This window comes from Periplaneta americana, chromosome 11, assembly GCF_040183065.1.
Source record: "Periplaneta americana isolate PAMFEO1 chromosome 11, P.americana_PAMFEO1_priV1, whole genome shotgun sequence".
Classification (NCBI taxonomy): Eukaryota; Metazoa; Arthropoda; class Insecta; order Blattodea; family Blattidae; genus Periplaneta; species Periplaneta americana.
The window spans coordinates 121,454,861-121,477,348 of record NC_091127.1 but is presented as its reverse complement, the minus strand read 5'-3'; the positions used below and the strand labels follow the sequence as shown (position 1 = coordinate 121,477,348).

The 22,488-nt window shown below is 35.8% G+C and overlaps 1 long non-coding RNA gene across 1 annotated transcript; it reads left to right on the top strand.

The window, feature by feature from the left end:
- The first annotated feature begins 11,222 nt into the window (after positions 1 to 11,222).
- LOC138708632 (uncharacterized) lies at positions 11,223 to 19,190 on the top strand. Its single transcript, XR_011334738.1, has 3 exons — positions 11,223 to 11,330; positions 15,244 to 15,457; positions 18,593 to 19,190. It is a non-coding gene; the product is annotated as an uncharacterized lncRNA (long non-coding RNA).
- The last annotated feature ends 3,298 nt before the right edge of the window (positions 19,191 to 22,488 follow it).

Genomic DNA, 22,488 nt, shown 5'->3' with positions numbered 1-22,488 from the left:
ATGCATAATAAATTGTGGTTATAAGTTCCAATACTGCTGTAGAGCAATTCACAGAATATTAAAAGCAGAGAAAACAGACTGAAAAAAAAAATCGAAGATTAGGTTCAACATAATGCTAAGCCACATAAGATAAATAATTTTATAAGGAACCATGTTAAATATTGGACATGCCTGGTAGCTCACTTGGCAGAGTAACTGGCTATGGACTATAAGGTCCAAAGTTCAATTCCAGCTGATTTCGAGATTTTAGGCTGAGTTTGAACCCGTTAACCTCGGATGTAATTGTTAGCATGGTGACTTTCAGATCACCGAGGACGACAGTGAGATATGCCGACAACGGAGCAATGTTAAAATAAACTAAAGCCCTTGAAGGAAATCTGACGGGGTATGCCAACCGCAAATTCTGCCTATCTGAAACCGGTGCAGTTGAATGTATGTGTTTTGATTAAAGGAAAGGCATGTATGTTATCGGAGCGGTAACAGCGGGGATACCCCGCTATCTACAACACGCGCGCGTGCGGGCAGGTATGTGGATAACATTTTGCATCGCAAACAAATTCATATTTGGACACGTTTATGTGAGGCCGGACATCGACTGCATACGCCCTCGAAATCTGGGACAGTGTGAGGCACTCCCAAATTCTCTTCTCTTCTCTTCTCTTCTCTTCTCTTCTCTTCTCTTCTCTTCTCTTCTCTTCTCTTCTCTTCTCTTCTCTTCTCTTCTCTTCTCTTCTCTTCTCTTCTCTTCTCTTCTCTTCTCTGTGGCATTCTGCCAATTTTGTTGTTTTTACTATATTTACTTGCGTAGTCCCTCTCCAATTTGCAGGGATTTTTTTAGCTGTGGGGCCGGGAGGGAAACATCCCTGTGCACCGCGACTTGAGGTCTATTGTGCGCCCCTGGGATGAGTTGCAAGCCCACCGACCGCAACCACGCCGAACCGATCTAACCTCTAACACCCTAAAGACCAGTCCTGACATCCCTCCAAGTCCGTGTACCATTCCACCTCAACAACCCCCCCCCCCCACATTCCCCCCTGAAACGGTCTGAGGTGTACGCCACCCTTCCCGTCTCCTCTTTCCAGGCATTATTTTTCAGAATTTTATTTTCCTCGAGTTATTTCCTCCCGCTTGTATTGAAAGAAAAGACATAAGAACGAGTGAAGGAACGAAGCGACTAAAATATATTAGTAGTGATTGTGAGGGCAGAATAGATAGGGTTCTTGAGATGTTATTAAATGGGGAAATAGAGGACAGAATAGTGTGGAGGATGGAATTAGCGAGGAGGAAGAGTCCTAAAAGTGGATGCAAGAAAGTTAGGGGTGGTAGAAGTGATAGAATAGGAATAGAGAAGAAAGTGTTAAGTGTAAGAAGCTAGTGTAAGAGTGTAGTAGAATAGACAAACAAACAATGAATAAAGGAAAATTAAAGTGAAAAGACAACTGAACAATTGTGAAGTGGAAGAAAGAGAAATTGAAAGTATAATTAAGTGAATTAGATATTTCTTGTTTTTCAGTATTGTGGGTTGGGAGTAGTATCAGGGGTACTATAATTGTAGGAGTATTATAGAATAAATTTATGGAAAGAGGTAATAAAAGAGGAAATTGAGGAGTGAAGTGAAGAGAAAAAGATAAATACGTAAATAAACAGAGGATAGAATAGTAGGGAAAAAGTAAGTGATGTAAGTGTTGTAAAATAGAGGAAAGGGAAATATAGACAATTAAGTTGGAAGAAAATAGCTGGAAAATAATGATCAGGAATAGGTAGATTTGAGAGTAGAGAAGAAAATAAATAAATAATGTGAATTATTAAGGAAAGGAATATGCAATATTTAATAGGAAAGCGAGAAATAAAAAGTAGATAGTCTAGGTATGAAAAGGATAGATAGGGAAGGATAGATAGCAATTCAGTTAAAATAGAAGAATAGGAAGTAATCAAGAAATACTTGGCAAATGAATACTGTATATTATTAGAAAAGGTTGGTATGTATTAAAGGAATGGTGTATCGAAAAGCAGAAATGTGAAGGTCATTATAACTGTGAATTGTAAAGTTGGCTGACAAATATCATATTGAAAAATGTAAGATCCCTTTTTCATTCAAGAGCGTCTAGTCTAAAGATGCCAAATATCGAAAAAATATGTATGAAAAACCCAAGGTCATTATAGTGACAAACATAGCCTATATTTTAATAATGCCTGCTAACGTTATAGGAACAAGATGTGTAGAATGCAATTAACGCCAAGATTTTTCGTATTTCGTAAAGTTTTGGTAAAGTAGTCATATTTCATAAAAAATCTTCGTATTTTTTAACCTTTTGCACGATCTTCCTCCCCCCGTTAATATTTCCATAATTACCACTTAATCGATTTTCCAGACATTATGGGTGCTATGCATAGACATTTCGCTAGCCCGCGCTACGAGCGTGCTAAACTAGCCCCGGATATCGACTGGTTACTTGTACAGGATTAATATATCATATCATATCATATCATATCATATCATATCATATCATATCATATCATATCATATCATATCATATCATATCATATCATATCATATCATATCATATCATATCATATCATATCATATCATATCGCCAACACTAGTTTATGAATACGAAAAACGTTAGTTCGCTGATCATCCATCGGAAGCCCGCGCTAAGAATATCTATGAATATGGCCCTTAGAGACTAGAGATGTTTTCAAAGAAACTCTTGAGTAACCGAAGCCATTCATTTCTCCAACATTCCTCGATTCTCAAGGGGTGAAATCTCCAAATTCCTCTTTGGAATCATAGAAATCGAAGTGTCAATGAATTCAAGAAGCGAAAACAAACTAAGTAGTTTATATTCCAACTTTCCTCATTCTTTAGGATCCAGTGAAAATCTTTTCAGTGTTGCCATGTCTACTTACACTTGTAAATAAATGTTTTAGAGGAGTTTCAACGATTAATATTAACTGACAGAAAGTAGTATAGAAAAGTTACTTGTGTTGTATTGTAACCATTATTGAATCCAGCCATTGTAAAAAAATTAAATTATGTTTCATTTAACGACGCTCGCAACTGCCGAGGTTATATCAGCGTCGCCGTTGTGCCGGAATTTTGTCCCACAGTAGTTCTTTTACATGATAGTAAATCTACTGATATGAGCCTGTCCAATTTAAGCACACTTTAATGCCATCGACCTGAGCTGGAATCGAACTCGCAACGTCGAACACAGAAGGCCAACATAACCTCGAAGAGCTTGCATTGGCACTTAATGAAGAGTGGATGAATATACCCCAAGTCAACATTCGGCGGCTTGTGAGAAGCATCTCGTAGATGTCAAGTAGTAATTCATGATCATGGAGACCACACGAGATACTACTTAAATCCATGTAGTGATCTGAGGATTCATGATTGTTAGAATAAAGGAAGAGATTTTTCACTTTCTTTTATGCAGTATCGGGTAAGATGATCTTTGTTGACCACAACTTGGTTGTAAATGGCCATGGAAAGTAATTTGTTACAAAATATAGTGTCTGAAGTTCATGCTGTACTGAGGACAACATTCTACGTTTTCATTGTTCAATAAAAAAATAATTTCAAATCTTGTTTCGCTAATTTTTTTGAGCAGTATATGTTAAAAAGGCGAATGGCCTGAAGATTTCACGGAACGCTGTTGATGCCAATTCCGAAGAAAAATATTACCAGAAAATGTAACGAGTTCAGGACTATCAAGCTGATATCGCACTCTGTGAAGATTTTCCTGTGAATACTGAATCGACGTTTATATTCTAAGGTGAAGAATAGTTGGAAGAAAAGCAACTTGGCATCAGGAAGGGAAAAGGTACGAGAGATGAATTTGGACTGAGCTGCGAACAATCTGTGAAAGGTACCTAGAGAAAAAGTTAGAAGTGTGTGTAGTATTTGTGGGCTTGAAAAAGGTTTTTAACAGAGTGGATTGAAATAAACTTAGAGGAGATCCTGAAGAAAATAGGTGTGGATTGGAAAGAGAGGAGGCTATTTAGTAACCTCTATATGAAGAAACGAGTCAAAGTTAGAATAGGAGAAGAAATGTCACATGGAAATGGAATAGAGCGAGGAGTAGGACAAGGACAGCCTTTATTACTTTTCCTGTTCAACATCTACTAGGAGGATTTAGTGAAAAACTGTTTTCAGAATATGGGAGGAGTGATAGTAGGAGGAAGATGACTAAAGTGCATAAGAGAAGGAATGGTGAGAAAAAGACATCAGATTATAAACAACATTAAGAATGGCACATATGTGAAGACTAAGAGGAAGGAGAAAAAAAGAAAGATTGGAGAGTGCCGGGTTTGCAGTGAAATATCTATATTTGGACAGAACACTGTGAATGAATGAATTACAGAATTATGATTGTGATTCTTTCTACAGAACTTGTAAAATAATCCCTTAGTAAAATTGTGGGGCTTAGTGGAAAAGAGGTCCATGCCACAAAAACTAAATCTTGTAGGAGAAGCACTTATTCCACTGAGATTTTCTCTTCAATTGAAGAAGAGGCATTTATGAATGCTTACCATGTCCGATAGACTCATGCCACAAGACTGGAAGTTCATAAAAGAAGCCCTAGATGGCAAGATCTGTCGGATTATCGAAGAAACTGAAAATAAACAGGAATATGGCATGGGTCCCTTTTCCACTGGGCCCCACAATTGTAGACAAGTTGAGAATTGTGGAGCTAAGTCAGTCTGGCACAAAAATGTGACTTAATGCTTTCTTAAAATCGTTGATTTAGTTTGTACAATTTGCGGCCTATATGAACTGTATAGTCACGTTCCTTTATTTTGCAAGGCCTTGAAATCAGCGGGTTTAAATCATGGATATGTAAACGGAAAGGAAGTTGAGACACGTACTACTTGCTCGTAATGGAATCTGATTATGGTAAGATTGAAAAACAATTATTAAAATTATTGTATTGTGCAGTAGCAATGACCGTTACAGATATCTACGCTCGTGCCACTGGCGGCTCGTAAGGAGTCTAACCTCTCAAACTAGGGCTTCAGTAGCCATGAGTGCAAGCACAAAATTAGGATTACGTTGTGAACAGGGATATTTTCGTTCATACCGGTAAAAAGTCATTTTATTGCAATATGTATTTGTTCTCATTTTTATGATAATTTGTTTTGTATGTTACGTTGACACTATGTTAATTATTCAGATTTTTTTTCATCGGAATATTGAATAGGCCTACCACCTGCAATATGGATGGATAATAATTGCTCTGCCTTATTATGATTTTCTATAGGTTATTGTATCAAGTTCATGTATTGTGGATCCCTGTCACCACGGCATGGCGCGTCCTCAGGTTGCGGATAGAGGAGACGGCCTCCAGATATGGAGGGAAGGGAGGCTCTTCCCGCTTAGACCGAATAAATGGCGCTAGAGATAAATTGAACTAAGACATTGACTCGATTGTGACATGGACAAAGAAATTTCATCTTAATATCAATCCTGGAAAAACACAAGCAATTATATTAGGACACAAACGGCAAACCGACGCTGTAAAACACCTCGACACTTCCCCCGTTAAAGTAAGTACAGTGCATATCCCTTTCAGTTCTTCGGTAAAAAAATCTTGGCATTCACATGGATAATAATCTCAACTGGGACATGCAAAACCTGCAGAAAAGTATATTCTATTATCCATGTGCTAAAAAGGATAAATGTTCATCTTCCCTCTTGCTTAAAAAAGTCCTTTGTGCAGACGCTTGTATTTCCCTATTTTGACTATGCTGACATTTTACTGACTGACCTCTCCAGTGACAACAAAACGAAACTTCAACGTGCTCATAATTTGTGTGTACGTTTTGTAAGCAATGTTCGTAAATATGATCATATTACCCCATCCCTGGAAACAATAGGTTGGCTTAAACCAGATAAGAGAAGAAATTTACATTCACTTCTCCTTCTCTTCGAAATCTTGAACTCTTCTATTCCTTCGTACCTGTCGTCTCGCTTCACTTACCTTTCTTCCCACCACAATCTGAACACACGCTCTCGCCATGAAACAATACTAACAATACCATCCCATCGCACCTCCTCATACTCAGCCTTTTTCACAATAGCCCTGCCAAGACTCTGGAATTCGTTACCTGCTAGCATCAGGGACTGTCGAAATAAAATTGAATTCAAACGCAAACTTACTAGGCACTTGGTCAGTAATTGAGACTCGTTCAGACATGGTTTCTTGTAAATAGTTCTCTTAATCTATCACAAAATATTTCAATATCCGGTAATTTCATCACTATAGAATTTTGTTATTGTAGGTTTGATTTGTAATTCAGTAAATACAAACATATTCTTTGTTCTTAACCTCTATGATAAAATGTCAAGCTTTCATTAATCAGGTAATCTTGTCGTACTTTAATTTGTATTGTAATTGTAAATTTAATATTAATTGTAATTTTATTGTTCATATTATAGTTGTAATCCCCTGGTAGAGAGGCAGAGAAGGCCTGACGGCCTTATCTCTACCAGGTTAAATAAATAAATACTACTAATACTACTACTACTACTGCGAATATATTGAATAAGCAGTCGTGGACAGCCGATAAGAGGTAATCCTCCAGCTTGGGGGTTGGGCGAAGGGCTAACAAGCCATCACCGTAAAAAAAACAGCTTATTACGAATCTATACAATAAGCCTTGGAATGGGACTAATTCTCTGGCACGACCACAGCAGAGGGAGATGGGATATGATGATAGAAACTGGATTAATCTTGCACAGGATAGGGACCGATGGGGGGTTTATGTGAGGGCGGCAATGGACTTGCGGGTTCCTTAAAAACCATTTGTGAGTAAGTATTGTATCAAGTGCCACGATATTATCATAGTGAGTCTACAGTATCTAAAGTGTTTCCAATTAAATAATAAAATGATGTAAACATATGCATGTGAACTTGAGATTTTTGAATTGCTAGTGACTTTTCTGTTTGTTGCCATGTGAACAAGCCTATTGGTGTTCCGTGGTTAACATGACTTTATTATTTCGCTGCAAAGTGTTGCTTGTTATAGCTATATAGCAAAGATTCGATCTTTGGTCTTCAATCGTCCTAATACTCGAGACACGTGTAGTCTCCATTTCTAGCTCTCGTTACCTAAACACAGAGTATGCTATGGACGAAACGAATTATGTGCTTCTTCCTCAATCCTTCAACAGCAATTTACGTCATTTTCATTATTGTTGCGTTATCCACTTCACAGTTCTGCCAACCTGTGCATTATTTATGAAACGACCCTCATATAGGCCTATTTAGTATTAGAAAATACGTAACGAGAAGGTCTTTTCATGCTTTACTTCTTCTTAAAACATTAACCGTCGCCTTTAGCGGCTCCTCACACTAATTAATCAACTTTTCCATTAAGCGTTCTGTTTCTCCTCTGTTACCGATTTCGGCGTTTAATTTCTGTAATATGACTAAAACATTTGCTTCTGCATAATTCAATAGTGTTGTTTAGAATTCTGACAGTTCATTTCTAATTGATTTCTTTGTTTGTCAATGTATATAGGATGGTATGATTTACTGATGGAGGTGGAAGAAACACGTCAACTTCGGCTATCCATATAGACCCATTTTGCTGCCACCAAATTTTGACATGGCAAAATTTGCCTAGATCGCTCTTATTTAGTGTCAGGGTTTATGGTCTTCCGAGCTTTACTTTCCTTTAGAAGAAAGCCATGATATGGATTTTTATTGCCCCTAAAAATTCATTGCTCTCGATTAGGTTTGAACACGTGAATACCAGATCTACTGCAGCCATCTTTCTTGTATCGGAAATGATGAAAATGTAATTTGAGGAGAATAACGAAATCTGTGTTTTGCAACATAACATTAATTTATATATGCACTTCGTAATATGAAAATTTTTAAAGAGATTGTGTAAAAAATTTGTTCGAATTCATTGCTTTTGTAGTAACAGCCCTTCTTATGACTAATAAATGATGATTTTATCATGAATATTGTTCTATAGCTCAAGAAGTAATGCAAGTGAAAGTTCAACAGAAAAAATTCAGTGTCGTCATGAAACGCAATATACTTTTTATTGGGTTATTTTACGACGCTGTATCAACATCTCAGGTTATTTAGCGCTTGAGTGAAATGAAGATGATAAATGCCGGTGAAATGAGTCCGGGGTCCAGCATCGAAAGTTACCCAGCATTTGCTCGTATTTTGTTGAGGGAAAACTCCGGGAGAAACCTTAACCAGGTAACTTGCCCCGACCGGGATTCGAACCCAGGTCTCCTGATTTCGTGGTGAGACGCGCTAACTCTACAGGTGTGGACGAAACAAATATTGTGCTGGGATATAAGGCAATGAAGGGTTTTCATGAAATAGACAAGGAATCTTAAGATAGAGAATGTAATAAAAGTGGTTGCTAAGAGAAATAGTGACAATAGGAAAATTAGTATATAGATACTGAATAAGAGTGATAGAAAGTAGTAGGCAAACTGTAATAAAGTAGAAAGTATAGAATAATATTAGAACAAAGATAAGAGAATAGAGTGTAGATAAGTTTAGAGGTTTAGGGATATGAGTATAGAATCTGAGATGATAGTAGCATAACTTAATTTTTACTGACAGGAGAAACAATTTGGATCTTATAATGTTACAAAGTTGCAGTCATGAATTGCCTATATCAAATTGGTTTTAATTAAATTTGCAATAGCCAATAAGGCAATAACTAAGAAATGAAACTGACTGTATTTTCTTTTATGCCCGATTATTTGAATATTTTCCATTATATTGTTACTGTTTTTTTGTGGGATCCTATACTGTAAGTTTGCTGGCTCTTCAGCTTTTAGTGCATATATGAGTGCATATTTCGGCATGTTTAAGTGTATATTTTCAGTGCATGTATTTCTCAAGACTAGTTTTGGTATTCTTACTGATGGTTCAGCAACAAATGTTGGCTTTAGGCCTTGTTTGTTCATAACCACTGTGTCCAAAAATTATCGAAGTATAAATAACTCTTGATTTTAAATGAATGGTGTTAAGTCACTGCTGCAATTAAAAGAAAATGCTACGTTTTGTAAATGGTACAACTTTTTATTTGGTTGTTTATTATGCATTGAATAGGCGATTTAACTCAACTTCTATTAAACGAATTCAGTTATATTTAGTAAAAGAACATATGCTAAGCTTTAGTATGAATATTATGGATGGAGCGTGGGACTAAATCGTTATGCACATATATGATACTGATATGGATCACTTGTGCTACTGCGAAATTTTTGTGTCCGCAAGAAATGGCCGAGAAATTTTGCCTGGAGCCCTTTATCACGACCGGTGAAATCAGATTTTTGTTATCTGGTTAAAGTGAAGCCTGCAGAAATCCAACAGAAGTTTACAGAAGACAACTTGCGACAAGTAAGTTATTTTAATTTTACTATTATTATTATTATTATTATTATTATTATTATTATTATCATCATCGTCATCACCATCATCACCATAATCATCATCATTTTATTATTATTACTAGCCATACCCGTGCGCTTCGCTGCACTTGATATAAAATAATAAATATCATTGATTTAAATCTGTTATATTTCCAAATATAGGTTTGGTATTGTTAGTGAATAATTACATACATAGAAGGAAGTGATCTGGCCAACCAACCCCATTATTTCCTGGCTTAGTCGCGTCGTAAGTGATGTCTTATTGGTGTCACTTACGAGGTTCCAACCAGTTTTCGGACTGCTGACTAAACATATGTAGATACATACAGTATATAGGCTATATACATACATACATACATTTTTTATTTAAGTCTCGAAATAAATTTTCTCTGCCTTCACAATATGTTCTCACATACGTGAGATAGTAAAATTTAATTTTCGCAGGTGTTTTTATTAATTTTAAGAGGGATGGTGGTCATTATTAGCAATAAGCATAAGCGGAGAGAGAACCATTTCCTTGGTGGGGGGGGGCAAAGCAAAATAATCCCGATATAACGAGATTATGGGGGACATAATTTATCTTCTCCCCACATTATAGCTTGACCTTGGTACAGTATATCAGAATATGATCATTTAATAAAGGTATTGTAAAATAAAATAAAATTGTAACAAAATATACAGACAATTTTACTTTTTTTTTCCTCTTGTAAGGAAGAGGGATTCGAAGGCTTGCACTGCAACCTGAGGCTTGTTTTGCTTACCACTCCTATTCTGTGAATGATTGGGTAGCCGAACGGCCGCGCTCTTGTACAAGTATAGCACGCCACACTGTGAACTTAACCCGGGCTATTGTATGGATGATATGAATTAATGATGGCGAAATGAGTCCGAGGTCTAACATCGAAAATTACCCAGCAATTCTGCTTCAATTATTGAGGAAAAACCCCAACCAAGTAACTTGTCCAAACCACTCATTTCATGGCCAGACATGCTAACCATTACTCCACAGCGGTGGACCAATTTGACATATACTTTATCTGTTTATTTAAAGAGCAATTATCATATGAAATGTGAATTCTTACAACTTACTTACAAATGGCTTTTAAGGAACCCGGAGGTTCATTGCCGCCCTCACATAAGGCCACCATTGGACCCTATCCTGAGCAAGATTAATCCAGTCTAATTCTAATTCTTATTATTTTATTTAATCTCGTCTTTAAGTTTAACTGGGATCACTTTTCTTTTTTCTGCATTGTTGTGCAGTATGTCATTCATATTTCTTCAAGTGGTTGCTAGAACACCTGCAGAGTTCTAACACATCAGTACAGACTGTTACAAAAAAGATTATAGTGGTTCCATTTCTCAGATGGTGTACAGAAATTCTTATACATTCAGAAATTTAAAATAAATATTATAGTCCAGACACATGGTCTGAAGACAATAATTCGTCAATTTAAGCACAGAAACTTAATCATACACACACAAAAAAAAAATCTTTTGAATTCAGTATTTTAAAATGTTAGTAGAAAAAAAAAAGAGTTCGGCCAAGTTTGGGGGGCAGTGCCCCTCCCCATGAGCTCCCTCCCCCCCATAATTCCGCCTATGGCAACAAGCCTCTGCTGGAGGTGGAATGCCAGATCTGAATAACGCATTAAAAGGAGTACTTAACAATAAAAGTAGTAAGAGAAGTTTTGCACATTCCTTCTTGGGAGATTAGGAAAGAATGCTACGAGCACACGTGTTGTGATGGCTCTCTTCTTGTTTAAAAGTGGAACGAGCGCCATTCGCGATATCAAGTCTTCCTCCGGACCTGACGGGCAGGTGATCTCATTGTTGCGGCGGCACGCACTTCTGACACTGCAGTCCGTCTACATCACATCTCCGTGGGAATATGAAGCCTCATTTTGCACTTGTAAGTCCGAAATTTACACTCGCATATAATTTGTTAGATTATACTTATATTCGGCTCAATATAAACCGTGCTAGGGGTATGATATCTCTTTCAGAAGAGATCATAAGCACGAACATAATTTATTATCATTGCCATCAACATCCATCTTCAAGATTTTTTCCTCCTTATTGTGGGAAGTACTTTTCTTTTTTACAAAATCGAGGAAAAGTTTGAAAAACGAGCAGAGCGAGTTTTGAGATTTTGTAATGCACTTCACAAATGTGTATTGTACAAAATTTTTTGCACGTTCATATTTTTAAAATTGGAAATACAATATACAGTATTTTGCATTGAAAATTTAGAGCAATATTATTTCAAAGCTTTCGCAAAACTGCACTGTAATGGTAACGAAGTAACAATAAGCACACCGGGATGGGAATCCGGTCTGGCTTAATGGATAAAGAATCAGCACGTAGAGCTGAAAACCCGGGTTCAAATTTCTGTGCCGGAGAGAATTTTTCTCCATTCCACTACTCTTTCATTGTACGATGACGCAGAATATCTGCATGGAAACTTCATATGTACTTCGGTACATTAAAAGAATATACTAAATAATTTGCTTAATTTTTTCTTAAATTTATTAAACTAAAAATAACCTAGGTCAGGATTTATCAAAATAATGTTGTATAACCTTGGCCCGTAACTCTGGTTATGATTTATTCCAGTGGATGTGTAACATTTAGGTTCAGCTACAGGACATGTCAAATTTCTTCCGTTAGGACAAACATGTTCTTCTTTACATTTCAGACTTTTATGATAGTATTTTAATAATGTATATTTATATATTTGCTCAATTTGGAAAACATTAAAATCGGAAGAAATCAAATTTGTTGAATAAGCAGTTGAATTATTTAAGAAAATTTTAATTACCCACTTTTGAAGCAATAAGAGCGGAGAAATTATAAAATTTGTTGCTCCTCCCCAACCGATTATACTCGTACTATATTAGATGACAAATTGAACTAAACCTAAATAAACTAATCGCAGATTATTTGTAGGGGTGTAAGAGCTAAGAATTACAAATATATAAATTGTTTTACGAAGTCTGTTACATAAAGAAGAAATATGCTTATCCCACCTTAAATGCTGGTCAGTAATAATTCCTAAGTAGGCCTACTTCATTTGAGTAGATTCCTTCACAATAGGATATTTGCAATCATCATTAATTGAACAACCAGCATTATGAATCATTATCACAATATTTCAATTATTGTAAGCCACTTGCGTTTAAGGAAAATGGAATCAAAGTAGACTTGGAAACATTAAGTGAAAGGAAATTGCTATCTAGCCATTTCTAATAATATTTATACCATTAATTGCATTTTCGTATACACTAGTCCAGGATGAGCCGCTAAAAATTGTATAATTAAATAGCCAAGTAAGAAGGGAAATATCATCGTAACCATCATCTTATTTTGAGGATTAAATTCGAACCTTTCTATCGTCACGTGAATATGATGAACAGAAAATAAACATTCATATATGTACAGTACGTAGCGGAAAAGTTTGGATATGTGATGAGTATGGCGCAAAATCCAAAATCACGCTTAACATAGAACAAGACAATCTCTATAGTAACATATGGGGTATCTCAATTTGACGTGAGGCGGTTCAGGCTATCTTGGAACCGACTGGTTTCTTACGTGTGAAGTTCAGACTACATCACGCACGTGCGGAATTTTGTCAGTTTGAGTAATTAATCCATTTTAACAAATTATCGTTATTTAGTTAACTATCCAAAGACAGGTCTGAACCTCATAAGTGGTTCCAAGAATGCACCACTTATGAGGCAACTAGGCCAGGAGATAATGGGGTAGGGTGGCAGTTTCTTTCCCTCTCCATTACATACATTGCCGACTAGCTACATAATACACTAGTCAAACTTCAGATGCATACAAACAATTGAGGCGTTCAGAGCTAAAGTGGTTCAAGTCACAAACTTTCATAAATTGAGTTTAATTCATTTTCTGATTATCTGAAGTGGATCTTTTCCGAGCAGTAATAGATCAAGTCTTAATTCCAAGCATTCGCCTGTAGGTGACACAAGTCACTTTTGGCTCAGATTATTTTTTCACGATGTTCTGATCCATAGTGGATCAAATCACCAAAGCGTTGCATTAATTAACATCATAACTGTAGGACTTGAGGCTTTCCCGGCGTTTGATGTAGAATAACTCTTCTCGGGTTCTCAGCCAGGTGAGTTGGAGATTTGTTTCCAAGCTTCCGACGGCTAGCTCTGCCATCTTCAACATCATAACTGTTTATGTTTTATAAATCTAGAATTTGAGAATGGAGAAACAAAATTATTGCTAGTCAAATTAAATATTTCACTAGAGCAAGTTAACTTTAAGTCCTATTATCTCAAAACTACGTCTCATGGACTTGATCCACTTCAGCTCTGAACGCCTAAATTGTTCTTCCTCTGTCACATATCGTCAAGTGAGAAGTACTGCCTGAATAGAGTAGCAAGCACTCTGTGGCTTTTATCTTTGAGTTTTATTGAAATATAAAATGTACAGGACACACCAACACACCTTAGAAGATTCAAAGCATAATATCTATAAGTCCAACCTGTGAAGTAACGGTTAGCGCGTCTGGCCGCGAAACCAGGTGGCGCGTGTTCGATTTCCGGTTGGGGCAAGTTACCTGTTTGAGATTTTTTCCGGGGTTTTTCCTCAACCGAATATGAGCAAATGCTGGGTAACTATCGGTGCTGGACCCCGGACTCATTTCACCGGCATTATCACTTTCATTTCATTCAGACGCTAAATAACCTACGATGTTGATAAAGCGTCGTAAAATAACCTACTAAAATAATATCCATAATATCTTTCTGGAAGAAAACTTGAGTGAGTGATGGAGAACATGTTACAGAGGTATCAGAAATGTGTAGAAAAGGAGACGGGCAGATTCAGCATGTTCATGGTTAAATTGGGCGAGTACATAATATTACCACAGTCAATTCAGTGCGCCGCGTGGCTGTAGGAGTGCCGTTGCTACGCAAACGAAAGTAATATAATATAATATAATATAACATAATATAATATAATATAATATAATATAACATAACATAACATAACATAACATAACATAACATAACATAACATAACATAACATAACATAACATAACATAACATAACATAACATAACATAACATAACATAACATAACATAACATAACATAACATAACATAATATTAGTACATTATGCAACGAGCCTATAATGGTAGTAATTAAGACACGAGTATGTTTATGACTGGGGAGCGGAACTGACCTTGTGCAATATCTCGTAAATTGTGAGATGTGCGCAGACGCGAAAGTATTGATTTTTTCCGAGAAACAAATGTCATTGACCTTGATATAATCTAGAGAGTAAAATAAACATTAATCTTGAAACAACCTTGAAATTGATTTAGACATTGAAAAACGAGATGACAAATTGAATTTATTTGAATATTATTTACAATTAACGCTAATTATTATAGTAACAGAACATAACCTTCTGCGACAGTATTGGATTTCCAGCCTCCGTGACGTTTCGCTAGTTATCTTTCGATTGCATGCCCGAGAATAATCGATACTTGCGCTTTCATATTGCTACAATGGTGTTTTCTGATTGGTGGAACACCTGAACTTTAATGAGGTCCATTAAAGGGCTGCTACCAGGTGTATAATTACTAGGCCTACATTTCGGCATGGTGGAGCATAAAATATTAATATAATATAATATAATATAATATAATATAATATAATATAATATAATATAATATAATATAATATAATCATGTCGGCAATACCCCAGTTTGTAGTATGTTGAACACGTTTATATTATACGACTGCCTGAATAATCACTTTTTTTTCCTTTGTTTATACAGGTTATTGTTGTTGTGGTATCAACTTTATTTCAAGCTGGCATTAAAGGAGAAAAATATGAAAATTGTAGTAAGAAACTAAGACAGTTGATCCTTGACTCGTGTAATGAACCGAAAAACAAAAGAAGCGCCGTGTTTGAGAGACACGGTTTCAATATGCACTCTCCTCACCTACCTCAGGACAGATCCCAACAAGTTACGTCATCTGTTTTATTGGGTAAGGAATATTTTTTTACTGACATCTTTGAAGCTAGTTTCGTATTATGTTAACCTACTGATAAGAGCTAGCTAACGTTATTATTGTTAACTGTAAACTCAAAGTACGAACTTCAGTACGAATATTGTTGCCTTTCCCCATGACAGACCAGGATTAAAAGTCTGGCTGTTCCAAAGTGAAAAGTCTTGTCTGAGATCCAGCTGTTGCTCAATTAAATAGTAGCTTTTCACTAAAACTTGGTCAGATGTTGTAAGATTTTATTTGTAGACAAACCACAAAGTAGTTGAATGAGAACTTAAAAACACAATCGATATATTTTAGTGTTTTTCACAGTACTCAGTTACTCATTACATCCCAAACTTTTCTTCCAATGATCTCAGAATGCCATTAAGATTTAAAATATAATATGGATCTCACTTGACGATCTGTGTCAGAGGAATAACAATTGCTTGTATAGATCTTAAATTTGGTTAATGAAATAGCGATATACGGAATGGAGGGAGAAAAAAGAGCCATCCTACCCATTATCTCCTGGTTTAGTTGCCTCATGATTAGAGTCCTATGTTTGGACACTTATAGTCTCCAAGCAACCCGCAATAGTGTAGGTATATATGGAATATTACACACGGACATCCAACCCCACAAACACAGTTCAGGTTCGCTGTTCAAAGAACATAAGAAAACAAAACAAAACTTGGTGCTTCGAGATTAGAGATTTAACAGAAGAATTTGGTAGCGAATACTTCATTAAGAAAGAAGGGAACTTACATTATCAGAAAGAATTTACAGTCATTGTAATATGTAGAGACTCATGAATCACGCATTCAATATATAATATTTATTTGTACTGAGATTGCTAACATATATATATATTTTTTTTCCATTGTCAATTCCAGCCTTTAATTATATCTACTTATTTATTGCTTGAAAATACAGACAATAGACTTTCCTCAGTCAGGGACTGGCATAAGAGAACGCTTACTAGATGCGTTTTACTTAGGGCTTATTGTAAAAATAATCTCCTATTGTATAAGCTGCCTTTAAAGAAATACTTGGTTATTAAATTCAAGTGATACTTTTTAAATAATTGATTAAGCACAAAAACACACAGAACAGAACACAAACACAAGAACACAAGAAATACATCACACTAACATACGAAAACAAAAACACACACAAGATCGCATCCTCATTCAGAAAACAGAAATACAACATAGCATACAGAACAGAAAACACACTACAAAGACATCTGAACACACAAAAACACAAACAAATAACTACAACCACACTGGCGTATACAAACTCACATGCAATAGTTGCGACAGTTTCTACATTGGACAGACAGGCAGATCATTCCAAACTCGATACAAAGAACACATTAAAGCAATAACCAGAGGACACAATACATCTACATATACCGAACACATAACTAATGCTAACCACAAATACAATAACATAAATACAGACATGGAAATTCTACACATACAACCCAAAAACCAAAAGCTCAACACATTAGAACAATATGAAATGTACAGACATACTAAAACACATCCTAATCAAATTCTCAACACACAGATCAATTTCAGAACACACACACTATTTAACACAACTCTTCATCACATGAACGCACCCACACATCAGGCAGCGAAGTTGAGATAGCGCCGAGATCTAGTAGGCTCTGAGGATGGTGTTAAGTAGCACCGAAACAGCTGTAAGCCGCACATGCTTACATAATTAACACGAGTAAGATCGCCATTTAATCAATTATTTATATTCAAGTGTTAAAAGTAGTGTACGAAAGATTCAATACTTTTTACATGAGTACTAAGAGCTGTTGTTCTTCGACTTATGCATTCTGGTACGATGTAAACACACAGTGTGCGGGGAGTCTGCTTCTCTGTAGATTGAACTGCTTTGACTCATGATGTTCTCCGTATCAAGCGAAGCTAGTATGATCGATGTACACCTAACTTGTATTCAGAGTGATCAAACGCAGGGCTCTACTCCTGAGTGACGCCTTATTGGTGTGACTTATGAGTACAGTCCTGCGTTAGGTTACTTTGAGTATAAGTTAGATGCACATGGATCATACTACGAAGCTTGGAACGGAGAGCTCTGACGTGTGTTTACATCTGCTTATTCGTATAGGGCAGTATAGGCATTGAACAAAGAGAATACTATTCACGTACGAAATATACTGTCATGTGTATTTAGTAACAAACAAAATATTTATTTAAAACCATCTTATGCGCAATAGAAGATTATTCTCACAATAAGTAAAACGCATCTAGATTCTAGATAGGCATACTTTTTTGTTTCACAATATATTTTACACCCAAAAGGTAAAAGTCAATGATCATTGTTTTTCTCCTTTTTTATACAGTTTTAAATATTTAAATTGCACTTTTTAAAAATACATAGATGTATTTTATCAATGTGAAAATGTGTTTAGAAGTAAATAATATGATAATTTATTGAAAGGATTGAAATTTGAATATTCACAATTAAAATGAGTAAATATTGAAACATATAAAATATATTTTGGTCCTGATGTTTCAACTTTGTTCATTTAGAAATGTTTGTAGGTTGTTTTTGTCTCCACGTATTACAGTCTTATATTGCCAGATTACAGAAATTTTGTTATGAACAGACCTACATGTTTTACACGTATGTACACATCTATAAATAAATACATAAATAAACGGTGAAAATGACAATAATAGAGTAAATCACAATAAAAACAAAATTATTTGCCATGTCTACTTGCTTTACGAGTTACTACACATTACAACGAGTGACTAAACATTTTAAGTGTTTCAAAAGAAACATATCTCCTTTCTGATATAATACATTTTCTTCTTTCCTAATTAAGTGCTCGCTACCAAATTCTTCTATTGGAGTACTCATTTCCAACCGCCTAGCTTTGTTTTGTTTTGACATGTTCGCTGAACAGCAGATCTAAAGTGTGTACGCAGCGCTATACTCCGTACATACCTACATTGTTGGGGGTTGCTTGGAGGCTTTAGGTAACCAAACACAGGACTTTACGTATGAGGTTCAGACGTGTGTGTGTGGTGTGGTGTATGTGTGTGTGCGTGCGTGCGTGTTTTTCATAATAATTTCTTTGTTGACCAGGTAAAATTCTGGGGGTGCCATCGCAGTGGACAGAAGAAGAACTGTCCTCTCACCAGATCAACAAACAGTTTAGACGCAACAACCAGTCGGTTCGCAACCTGATCATCGAATGTTGTGTGGACGGCTGTACACCCAATCAAATCATGGGTCTGTGTGACTGAATACTCAGCAATCTCTGTCATGATATTAAATTTTTCGTTTGTACAGCATACCTGCAAAATTCTGCTACGATAAAGTGATAAGACAGAGATTTTACAGCAGTGGTCGTCAGCACTAGCTGAAATGAATTACGGGTAAGCAGTGCATGGCGACATGCACTCTCGTGCAGGAGGAAGCATACCAGCACGCTGATGCAGTAAGAGACCTGCGAGTAAGAGACGCTAGCCCTGGAGTGCAGTGTTCTGATGACCGCTGTTTTAGAGTATCAGTATTTCAAAATTTATTTCGCGCTATTTTTCTAAGTGTCCAGAAGTAATTCGCTCAAGAAAAAAGGAAACAAAATGTCTTATCTGTACAGAAATGCTCTCTAAGTCTTAATCTTAGTACAAAAGACAAAACTTTGCTCAAATTTGTGATTATCTACTGTATAAGCGGATAAAATCTGAGTTATGAGTTTCTTTAAATTCTTTTAAATTAACTTCTGGACGAATTGAATAGTTCAGAGCCATAGTGGGCCAAGCGCCGTTTATTAAAAACGTAGAAAGCAAGGGTTAAAATTAAGTGAATACCATAATTTAATGAAGATTGACATATCATTTAGTTTGAATGTGTATACATCATATTACTTGCTATATGTTTCCAATGAATTATGGTGATAACTTCATTTTAACCCTTGTTTTTACGGTTTTAGTAAATGATGCTTGGCCCACTATGGTTCTGAACCCTTCAATTATTTAAATGTAATATTAATTTTAAAATAATACAGTGTGAAAAACAAGTAGGTATCATCTCGACCAATGCAAGCCTCCAATTAGACAGACTATATCATACCTAGTAGAAAATAGATAGTTTGTTGTCATCCATTGTAAGTTCCAATGGATACAAATGGAAAAATGTACGATGAAAAAATATTTGTACATATACAGCATGAAATATAGAATATTCGAAGTTTAGAAAGTACCATAAAGCCTTGGTTTTTCCTCCCTCATTTTAATATAAATAAAATGTCATGTACGTATTTTCTAACGTTTATAAAATAACATAAGTAAATCTAAATATGCCTACTGTAACTAAGTGTTGTTTCAAATATAAAACATTTACATATTACTTATATATAGACTTATACAGGGTGGAAGTGAAATAACTCTGCACATTTGCAGAGCGATTTTGTCATATTGAGTAGGCTTATAACATCTCACATCGAATTAGTTGAATGCCTCCATATGAAATCTCGGGCACTGCGATGTTGCCAACGAGTTTAAATTTTCGATGCAATTATTTAATTAACCATACACTTAATCTCAAAACGTAGGCTATAATAAATTGTTTGTCTATTTTCATGTAATCTATCCCTCATTTCAATGCGCAGGGTTATATCGCTTCCACTCTATATAGCCCCCAGTACTGTGTGTTTCCAATAACCGAATAAGTGGAATAGATTTACTTCTGTTATTTTGTATATGTTAGAAAATACGTAAGCAACTTGTTTAATTTGTATTACATAGAGGAGGATATCCGCTAAGAAGATGCCTATATACCTAATGGTATTTTCTAAATCCGAACGCTCTATTGTTGCACAATTTCTAAGCGCTTTGTTTAGTTTCAAATGACGTAGATACTTCTGAGAATTTAATTGTTAACACGTGAATATGGCGTAGCTTATTTCACTTAGGAATCCCACTGGTACATACTATTTTCCACGAAATCAATTTCAACCAAGTATTTCATGACTTATGGTACGTATTTTCTCCATAAACCACATCAAGCAAATGTCCTACGGGCAGGATTGGCACAGGGTACTATCTCTTGAGTCATATTTAATTCGAAAATTTCGTCATTTTAATTATCCCGTGGAAAGAATTCCATCGAGAAAATAAATAAATTAATTTTCTGTGGAGTTACGTGGACAGGAATAATACAGTTTGTTCATTGTGATACTTTCATTCAGAACTTCCATTGCCATTTGCCACATTAAACATTTTTAAATCCAAACTAGAGATGAACAACGATCGAGAAAACGAGACTCAGCGCCCGCAAAGCCGAAAACCCTCACGACAATGTTGTATTATATCGCGTCCTTGACGTAAAGACCGATTGTAAGTCTTCCGAGACTCGATATTGATCATCTCCCGAAGTCCCGAAGTCAGCAGTTGTTTATACCTGACTGAACTTTTATCTACTTTGGCAACTGTTATATATGTATAAACAATCAAGTAGCCTATTTGAAACATCTCAACCTTTCAATGTATAATAATCCGTTCCTGAGTCTTTATTTAATCACTAGGCCCTTATTAAAAGGCTAAGACTTTTCTTTTCATATGTTTAAGATCAAGTGTGCAATCCCAAGTAAAAAGATATTAATGTCATGTTTTATATTTCTTAAAAATGCAAATTTATTTGAGAAATTTTTATATAACCATAGGTAATATCATATAATAGAACCAGAACATTTTGATAACTAAGATAGTGTTCTGTTTTGTCTTTTTGTCTCATTTAAACATTTATAATGTTTTATTTCAATGATGTAAGTTATTCAAAGTTATGAAATCTTTCCACGTCGACCAAATGCTATTTCGAGAATGATGAGCGAGACTCGAAGCGCAGCGAGAATGACGAGACGAGACTCGAAAGACAAATGCAACGAACACAGCGAACGAGAACGGCAGTTAGTTTTGTTCATCCCTAATCTAAACCCATGAATTACTTCTCCGGGAGAATTTATCTCTTACGCAAAAATTTTACGTATTAGTTCATGGAGCTTATTTCACCCAGAAGTCATGTATTACGGGTGCCGTGGAATACGTTTTACCCAAAAAATACACCAGAATTGCATTTGCAGATTATATATGAAATGTGGGGAAAGATAGTGTTTGGTAGAATGATAGAGGGAAACGGAAATAACCCAATAAAAAGCTCTCTGCAACGGTTGCATTGTCCACCACAAATTTCATTCAGAACTGACGGGGTTCGAACCCTAGCCACCTGCTGGAAGAGCAGCGCGCTAACGCTTGAGGACGTACGCAGAAATTACTAAAATTACTTTTGGAACATGTTCCACTTGTGTAAATGTAATTTCATTGGAAATTGGTTTTACTCAGGAACATGCCAGCAAGGCGACTTTGAAAGGTGTGTTTAGGTTCCTGCCCAGCGAGTGTCCTGATATATTGTATTTTGAAGACTGGTTAATTAATAACACGGCACAATCGCAATCACTTCCACATTCATACAAATTTCCAGACTCTAGACACGCAGGAGACTTTCCTTCTTCAAGGAAAATTCCCCGAGAACCGAGGCCGAGAATCGAACTCTGGACGTCTAGATCTGGAAGCCGGCATGTTGTACACCAGACCACGGAGTCTATTTTTACTTATTCTGTAGTATTAAATTCATCATGCATTTAATCGATTAATTTAATGTAAGAAAATAATTTCACAAAGACTATTTTAGTTTTACAATAATAATTTTTTATTTTACATTTTTTTGTTACTTGTGCTAAAGAATCTAATAAGAATGTGGATGTGATGTCGTTTGAAACGGGTTATGAACCTGGTTCACAAGACTGAAATTTATTAATAGAGAACTTAGTCACAAGGACTAGACAATGCATCTTGTAAACTTGCGCTGATTTGTAAGTGGCGGTTAGAATGATTAAAAACTGTTGAGAGAACCGAAGGGCTATTTTGAATAACAAGAATGACGTGGGGAGGCATACCAATTATGTTTATAAACTTCACCAA